This window comes from Phocoena sinus, chromosome 11 (genome assembly GCF_008692025.1).
Source record: "Phocoena sinus isolate mPhoSin1 chromosome 11, mPhoSin1.pri, whole genome shotgun sequence".
In the NCBI taxonomy this organism is placed as follows: Eukaryota; Metazoa; Chordata; class Mammalia; order Artiodactyla; family Phocoenidae; genus Phocoena; species Phocoena sinus.
The window spans coordinates 52,243,806-52,253,901 of NC_045773.1; positions in this window are offsets into that span (position 1 = coordinate 52,243,806).

Consider the following 10,096-nt stretch of genomic DNA (forward strand, 5'->3'; position numbering starts at 1 on the left):
CACCAGGAGGCCTACACAAACCACTGAACCAACTTTAGCCACTGGAGACAGACACCAAAAACCATGGGAACTACGAACCTGCAGCCTTCAAAATGCAGACCCCATACACAGTAAGATAAGCAAAATGAGAAGACAGAAAAACACACAGCAGATGAAGGAGCAAGATAAAAACCCACCAGACCTAACAAATAAACAGGAAATAGGCAGTCTACCTGAAAAAGAATTCAGAATAATGATAGTAAATATGATCCAAAATCTTGGAAATAGAATAGACAAAATGCAAGAAACATTTAACAAGGACCTAGAAGAACTTCAGATGAAACAAGCAATGATGAACAACAGAATAGATGAAATAATAATACTCTGGATGGGATCAATAGCAGAATAACTGAGGCAGAAGAACGGATAAGTGACCTGGAAGATAAAATAGCGGAAATAACTACTGCAGAGCAGAATAAAGAAAAAAGAATGAAAAGAACTGAGGACAGTCTCAGAGACCTCTGGGACAACATTAAACGCACCAACATTCGAATTATAAGGGTTCCAAAAGAAGAAGAGAAAAAGAGAGGGACTGAGAAAATATTTGAAGAGATTATAGTTGAAAACTTCCCTAATATGGGAAACGATATAGTTAATCAAGTCCGGGAAGCACAGAGAGTCCCAAACAGGATAAATTCAAGGAGAAACATGCCAAGACACATATTAATCAAACTGTCAAAAATTAAATACAAAGAAAACATACTAAAAGCAGCAAGGGAAAAACAACAAATAACACACAAGGAAAACCCCATAAGGATAACACCTGATCTTTCAGCAGAAACTCTGCAAGCCAGAAGGGACTGACAGGACATATTTAAAATGATGAAGGAGAAAAACCTGCAACCAAGATTACTCTACCCAGCAAGGATCTCATTCAGATTTGATGGAGAAATTAAAACCTTTACAGACAACAAAAGCTGAGAGAGTTCAGCACCACCAAACCAGCTTTACAACAAATGCTAAAGGAACTTCTCCAGGCAAGAAACACAAGAGAAGGAAAAAACCTACAATAGCAAACCCAAAAAAATGAGAATAGGAACATACATATTGATAATTACCTTAACTGTAAACGGAATAAATGCTCCCACCAAAAGACACAGATTGGCTGAATGGATACAAACACAAGACCCATATATATGCTGTCTACAAGAGACCCGCTTCATACCTAGAGACACATACAGACTGAAAGTAAGGGGATGGAAAAAGATATTCCATGCAAATAGAAACCAAAAGAAAGTTGGAGTAGCAATTCTCATATCAGACAAAATAGACTTTAAAATAAAGACTATTAGAAGAGACAAAGAAGGACACTACATAATGATCAAGGGATCGATCCAAGAAGAAGATATAACAATTGTAAATATTTATGCACCCAACATAGGAGCACCTCAATACATAAGGCAAATACTAACAGCCATAAAAGGGGAAATTGACAGTAACACATTCATAGTAGGGGACATTTACACCCCACTTTCACCAATGGACAGATCATCCAAAATGAAAATAAATAAGGAAACACAAGCTTTAAATGATACATTAAACAAGATGAACTTAATTGATATTTCTAGGACATTCCATCCAAAAACAACAGAATACACATTTTTCTCAAGTGCTCATGGAACATTCTCCAGGATAGATCATATCTTGGGTCACAAAGCAAGCCTCGGTAAATTTAAGAAAACTGAAATTGTATCAAGTATCTTTTCCGACCACAACGCCATGAGACTAGATGTCAATTACAGGAAAAGATCTGTAAAGAGTACAAAGACATGGAGGCTAAACAATACACTACTTAATAACGAAGTGATCACTGAAGAAATCAAAGAGGAAATAAAAAAATACCTAGAAACAAATGACAATGGAGACACAATGACCCAAAACCTATGGGATGCAGCAAAAGCAGTTTTAAGAGGGAAGTTTAAAGGAATACAAGCCCACCTTAAGAAGTAGGAAACATCTCGAATACACAAGCTAACATTGCACCTAAACCAATTAGAGAAAGAAGAACAAAAAAAAACCAAAGTTAGCAGAAGGAAAGAAATCCTAAAAATCATATCAGAAATAAATGAAAAAGAAATGAAGGAAACGATAGCAAAGATCAATAAAACTAAAAGCTGGTTCTTTGAGAAGATAAACAAGATAGATAAAGCATTAGCCAGACTCATCAAGAAAAAAGGGAGAAGACTCATATCAATAGAATTAGAAATAAAAAAGGAGCGGTAACAACTGACACTGCAGAAATACAAAAGATCATGAGAGATTACTACAAGCAACTCTATGCCAATAAAATGGACAACCTGGAAGAAATGGACAAATTCTTAGAAATGCACAACCTGCCAAGACTGAATCAGGAAGAAATAGAAAATATGAACAGACCAATCACAAGCACTGAAATTGAAACTGTGATTAAAAATCTTCCAACAAACAAAAGCCCAGGACCAGATGGCTTCACAGGCGAATTCTATCAAACATTTAGAGAAGAGCTAACACCTATCCTTCTCAAACTCTTCCAAAATATAGCAGAGGGAGGAAGACTCCCAAATTCCTTCTACGAGGCCACCATCACCTTGACACCCACACCAAACAAGGATGTCACAAAGAAAGAAAACTGCAGGCCAATATCAGTGATGAACATAGATGCAAAAATCCTCAACAAAATACTACCAAACAGAATCCAACAGTACATTAAAAGGATCATACACCATGATCAAGTGGGTTTTATTCCAGGAATGCAAGGATTCTTCAATATACGCAAATCTATCAATGCAATAAACCATATTAACAAATTGAAGGAGAAAAACCATATGATCATCTCAATAGATGCAGAGAAAGCTTTTGACAAAATTCAACACCCATTTATGATAAAAACCCTCCAGAGAGTAGGCATAGAGGGAACTTTCCTCAACATAATGAAGGCCATATATGACAAACCCACAGCCAACATCATCCTCAGTGGTGAAAAACTGAAAGCATTTCCACTAAGATCAGGAACAAGACAAGGTTGCCCACACTCACCACTCCTATTCAACATAGTTTTGGAAGTTTTAGCCACAAAAATCAGAAGAAGAGGAAATAAAGGGAATCCAAATCAGAAAAGAAGAAGTAAAGCTGTCACTGTTTGCAGATGACATGATACTATACATAGAGAATCCTAAAGATGCTACCAGAAAACTACTAGAGCTAATCAATGAATTTGGTAAAGTAGCAGGATACAAAATTAATGCACAGAAATATCTGGCTTTCCTATACACTAATGATGAAAAATCTGAAAGTGAAATCAACAAAACACTCCCATTTACTACTGCAACAAGAAGAATAAAATATCTAGGAATAAACGTACCGAAGGAGACAAAAGACCTGTATGCAGAAAATTGTAAGACAATGATAAAAGAAATTAAAGATGATACAAATAGATGGAGAGATATACCATGGTCTTGGATTGGAAGAATCAACATTGTGAAAATGACTCTACTACCGAAAGCAATCTACAGATTCAATGCAATCCCTATCAAACTACCACTGGCATTTTTCACAGAACTAGAACAAAAAATTTCACAATTTGTATGGAAACACAAAAGACCCCAAATAGCCAAAGCAATCTTGAGAAAGAAAAACGGAGCTAGAGGAGTCAGGCTCCCTGACTTCAGACTATACTACGAAGCTACAGTAATCAAGACAGTATGGTACTGGCACAAAACCAGAAATAGAGATCAATGGAACAGGATAGAAAGCCCAGAGATAAACCCACGCACATATGGTCACCTTATCTTTCATAAAGGAGGAAATGGATTAAAGACCTAAATGTAAGGCCAGAAACTATCAAACTCTTAGAGGGAAACATAGGCAGAACACTCTATGACATAAATCACAGCAAGATCCTTTTTGACCCACCTCTTAGAGAAGTGGAAATGAAAACAAAAATAAACAAATGGGACCTAATGAAACTTCAAAGCTTTTGCACAGCAAACGAAACCATAAACAAGACCAAAAGACAAGCCTCAGAATGGGAGAAAATATTTGCAAATGAAGCAACTAACAAAGGATTAATCTCCAAAATTTATAAGCAGCTCATGCAGCTCAATATCAAACAAACAAACAACCCAATCCAAAAATGGGCAGAGGACCTAAATAGACATTTCTCCAAAGAAGATATACAGACTACCAACAAACACATGAAAGAATGCTCAACATCATTAATCATTAGAGAAATGCAAATCAAAACTACAATGAGATATCATCTCACACCAGTCAGAATGGCCATCATCAAAAAATCTAGAAACAATAAATGCTGGAGAAGGTGTGGAGAAAAGGGAACACTCTTGCACTGCTGGTGGGAATGTGAGTTGGTTCAGCCACTATGGAGAACAGTATGGAGGTTCCTTAAAAAACTACAAATAGAACTACTGTATGACCCAGCAATCCCACTACTGGGCATATACCCTGAGAAAACCATAATTCAAAAAGAGTCATGTACCAAAATGTTCATTACAGCTCTATTTACAATAGCCTGGAGATGGAGACAACCTAAGTGTCCATCATCGGATGAATGGATAAAGAAGATGTGGCACATATATACAATGGAATATTACTCAGCCATAAAAAAGCCAAGTTGAGCTATTTGTAATGAGGTGGATAGACCTAGAGTCTGTCATACAGAGTGAAGTAAGTTAGAAAGAGAAGGACAAATACCGTATGCTAACACATATATATGGAATTTAAGAAAAAAAATGTCATGAAGAACCTATGGGTAAGACAGGAATAAAGACCCAGACCTACTAGAGAATGGACTTGAGGATATGGGGAGGGGGAAGGGTAAGCTGTGACAAAGCGAGAGAGAGACATGGACATATATACACTACCAAACGTAAGGTAGATAGCTAGTGGGAAGCAGCCGCATAGCACAGGGAGATCAGCTCGGTGCTTTGTGACCACCTGGAGGGGTGGGATAGGGAGGGTGGGTGGGAGGGAGATGCAAGAGGGAAGAGATATGGGAACATATGTATATGTATAACTGATTCACTTTGTTATAAAGCAGAAACTAACACACCATTGTAAAGCAATTATACTCCAATAAAGATGTTAAAAAAAAAAAAAAAAAGCTGCTTAAAGGAGCTCCACAGACGGGCGCGAGCCACGGCTAAAAACGCGGACCCCAGAGACGGGCATGAGACGCTAAGGCAGCTGCTGCCGCCCCCAAGAAGCCTCTGTGTGAGCACAGGTCACTATCCACACCCCTCCCGGGGAGCCTTGCAGCCTGCCACTGCCAGGGTCCCGGGATCCAGGGACAACTTCCCAGGGAGAACGCACGACGTTCCTCAGGCTTGTGCAACATCCTGCTGGCGTCTGTAGCCGCAGGCTCCCCCCGCACTCCGTACCCCTCCCTCCCCCTAGCCTGAGTGAGCGAGTCTCCGAAGCAGCTGCTCCTTTAACCCCATCCTGTCTGAGCGAAGAACAGACGCCCTCTGGCGACCTACATGCAGAGGCAGGGCCAAATCCAAAGCTGAACCCCGGGAGCTGTGCGAACAAAGATGAGAAAGGGAAATCTCTCCCAGCAGCCTCAGAAGCAGCGGATTAAAGCTCCACAATCAACTTGATGTACCCTGCATCTGTGGAACACATGAATAGACAACGAATCATCCCAAATTGAGGAGGTGGACTTTGAGAGCAAGATCTATGATTTTTTCCCCTTATCCTCTTTTTGTGAGTGTGTATGTGTATGCTTCTGTGTGAGATTTTGTCTGTATAGCTTTGCTTTCACCATTTGTCCTTGGGTTCTATCCGTCCATTTTGTTTGTTTTTTTCCTTTTTTAAAAAATTGTTTTTCTTAATTATTTTTTATTTAATAACTTTATTTTATTTTATCTTACTTTATCTTCTTTCTTTCCTTCTCTCTTTCCTTCTTCCCTCCTTGCTTCCTTCCTTCCTCCCTCTCTCCCTCCCTCCCTCCTTTCTTTCCTTCCTTCCTTCCTTCTTTCTTTCTTTCTTTCCTTCTTTCTACTTTTTCTCCCTTTTATTCTGAGCCATGTGGATGAAAGGCTCTTGGTGCTGCAGCCAGGAGTCAGTGCTGTGGCTCTGAGGTGGGAGAGCCAACTTCAGGACACTGGTCCACAACAGACCTCCCAGCTCCACATAATATCAAACGGTGAAAATCTCCCAGAGATCTCCATCTCAACACCAGCACCCAGCTTCACTCAACGACCAGCAAGCCAGAGTGCTGGACACCCTATGCCAAACAACTAGCAAGGCAGGAACACAACCCCACCTATTAGCAGAGAGGCTGCCTAAAATCACAATAAGTCCACAGACACCCCAAAACACACCACCATATATGGACCTGCCCACCAGAAAGACAAGATCCAGCCTCATCCACCAAAACACAGGCACTAGTCCCCTCCACCAGGAGGCCTACACAAACCACTGAACCAACTTTAGCCACTGGAGACAGACACCAAAAACCATGGGAACTACGAACCTGCAGCCTTCAAAATGCAGACCCCATACACAGTAAGATAAGCAAAATGAGAAGACAGAAAAACACACAGCAGATGAAGGAGCAAGATAAAAACCCACCAGACCTAACAAATAAACAGGAAATAGGCAGTCTACCTGAAAAAGAATTCAGAATAATGATAGTAAATATGATCCAAAATCTTGGAAATAGAATAGACAAAATGCAAGAAACATTTAACAAGGACCTAGAAGAACTTCAGATGAAACAAGCAATGATGAACAACAGAATAGATGAAATAATAATACTCTGGATGGGATCAATAGCAGAATAACTGAGGCAGAAGAACGGATAAGTGACCTGGAAGATAAAATAGCGGAAATAACTACTGCAGAGCAGAATAAAGAAAAAAGAATGAAAAGAACTGAGGACAGTCTCAGAGACCTCTGGGACAACATTAAACGCACCAACATTCGAATTATAAGGGTTCCAAAAGAAGAAGAGAAAAAGAGAGGGACTGAGAAAATATTTGAAGAGATTATAGTTGAAAACTTCCCTAATATGGGAAACGATATAGTTAATCAAGTCCGGGAAGCACAGAGAGTCCCAAACAGGATAAATTCAAGGAGAAACATGCCAAGACACATATTAATCAAACTGTCAAAAATTAAATACAAAGAAAACATACTAAAAGCAGCAAGGGAAAAATAACACACAAGGAAAACCCCATAAGGATAACACCTGATCTTTCAGCAGAAACTCTGCAAGCCAGAAGGGACTGACAGGACATATTTAAAATGATGAAGGAGAAAAACCTGCAACCAAGATTACTCTACCCAGCAAGGATCTCATTCAGATTTGATGGAGAAATTAAAACCTTTACAGACAACAAAAGCTGAGAGAGTTCAGCACCACCAAACCAGCTTTACAACAAATGCTAAAGGAACTTCTCCAGGCAAGAAACACAAGAGAAGGAAAAAACCTACAATAGCAAACCCAAAAAAATGAGAATAGGAACATACATATTGATAATTACCTTAACTGTAAACGGAATAAATGCTCCCACCAAAAGACACAGATTGGCTGAATGGATACAAACACAAGACCCATATATATGCTGTCTACAAGAGACCCGCTTCATACCTAGAGACACATACAGACTGAAAGTAAGGGGATGGAAAAAGATATTCCATGCAAATAGAAACCAAAAGAAAGTTGGAGTAGCAATTCTCATATCAGACAAAATAGACTTTAAAATAAAGACTATTAGAAGAGACAAAGAAGGACACTACATAATGATCAAGGGATCGATCCAAGAAGAAGATATAACAATTGTAAATATTTATGCACCCAACATAGGAGCACCTCAATACATAAGGCAAATACTAACAGCCATAAAAGGGGAAATTGACAGTAACACATTCATAGTAGGGGACATTTACACCCCACTTTCACCAATGGACAGATCATCCAAAATGAAAATAAATAAGGAAACACAAGCTTTAAATGATACATTAAACAAGATGAACTTAATTGATATTTCTAGGACATTCCATCCAAAAACAACAGAATACACATTTTTCTCAAGTGCTCATGGAACATTCTCCAGGATAGATCATATCTTGGGTCACAAAGCAAGCCTCGGTAAATTTAAGAAAACTGAAATTGTATCAAGTATCTTTTCCGACCACAACACCATGAGACTAGATGTCAATTACAGGAAAAGATCTGTAAAGAGTACAAAGACATGGAGGCTAAACAATACACTACTTAATAACGAAGTGATCACTGAAGAAATCAAAGAGGAAATAAAAAAATACCTAGAAACAAATGACAATGGAGACACATGACCCAAAACCTATGGGATGCAGCAAAAGCAGTTTTTTTTTTTTTTTTTTTTCGGTACGCGGGCCTCCCACTGCTGTGGCCTCACCCGCTGTGGAGCACAGGCTCCGGACGCGCAGGCTCAGCGGCCATGGTTCACGGGCCCAGCCGCTCCGCGGCATGTGGGATCCTCCCAGACTGGGGCACGAACCAGCGTCCCCTGCATCGGCAGGCGGACTCTCAACCACTGCGCCACTAGGGAAGCCCGCAAAAGCAGTTTTAAGAGGGAAGTTTAAAGGAATACAAGCCCACCTTAAGAAGTAGGAAACATCTCGAATAAACAAGCTAACATTGCACCTAAACCAATTAGAGAAAGAAGAACAAAAAAAAAACCAAAGTTAGCAGAAGGAAAGAAATCCTAAAAATCATATCAGAAATAAATGAAAAAGAAATGAAGGAAACGATAGCAAAGATCAATAAAACTAAAAGCTGGTTCTTTGAGAAGATAAACAAGATAGATAAAGCATTAGCCAGACTCATCAAGAAAAAAGGGAGAAGACTCATATCAATAGAATTAGAAATAAAAAAGGAGCGGTAACAACTGACACTGCAGAAATACAAAAGATCATGAGAGATTACTACAAGCAACTCTATGCCAATAAAATGGACAACCTGGAAGAAATGGACAAATTCTTAGAAATGCACAACCTGCCAAGACTGAATCAGGAAGAAATAGAAAATATGAACAGACCAATCACAAGCACTGAAATTGAAACTGTGATTAAAAATCTTCCAACAAACAAAAGCCCAGGACCAGATGGCTTCACAGGCGAATTCTATCAAACATTTAGAGAAGAGCTAACACCTATCCTTCTCAAACTCTTCCAAAATATAGCAGAGGGAGGAAGACTCCCAAATTCCTTCTACGAGGCCACCATCACCTTGACACCCACACCAAACAAGGATGTCACAAAGAAAGAAAACTGCAGGCCAATATCAGTGATGAACATAGATGCAAAAATCCTCAACAAAATACTACCAAACAGAATCCAACAGTACATTAAAAGGATCATACACCATGATCAAGTGGGTTTTATTCCAGGAATGCAAGGATTCTTCAATATACGCAAATCTATCAATGCAATAAACCATATTAACAAATTGAAGGAGAAAAACCATATGATCATCTCAATAGATGCAGAGAAAGCTTTTGACAAAATTCAACACCCATTTATGATAAAAACCCTCCAGAGAGTAGGCATAGAGGGAACTTTCCTCAACATAATGAAGGCCATATATGACAAACCCACAGCCAACATCATCCTCAGTGGTGAAAAACTGAAAGCATTTCCACTAAGATCAGGAACAAGACAAGGTTGCCCACACTCACCACTCCTATTCAACATAGTTTTGGAAGTTTTAGCCACAAAAATCAGAAGAAGAGGAAATAAAGGGAATCCAAATCGGAAAAGAAGAAGTAAAGCTGTCACTGTTTGCAGATGACATGATACTATACATAGAGAATCCTAAAGATGCTACCAGAAAACTACTAGAGCTAATCAATGAATTTGGTAAAGTAACAGGATACAAAATTAATGCACAGAAATCTCTGGCTTTCCTATACACTAATGATGAAAAATCTGAAAGTGAAATCAACAAAACACTCCCATTTACCACTGCAACAAGAAGAATAAAATATCTAGGAATAAACGTACCGAAGGAGACAAAAGACCTGTATGCAGAAAATTATAAGCCACTGATGAAAGAAATTAAAGATGATGCAAA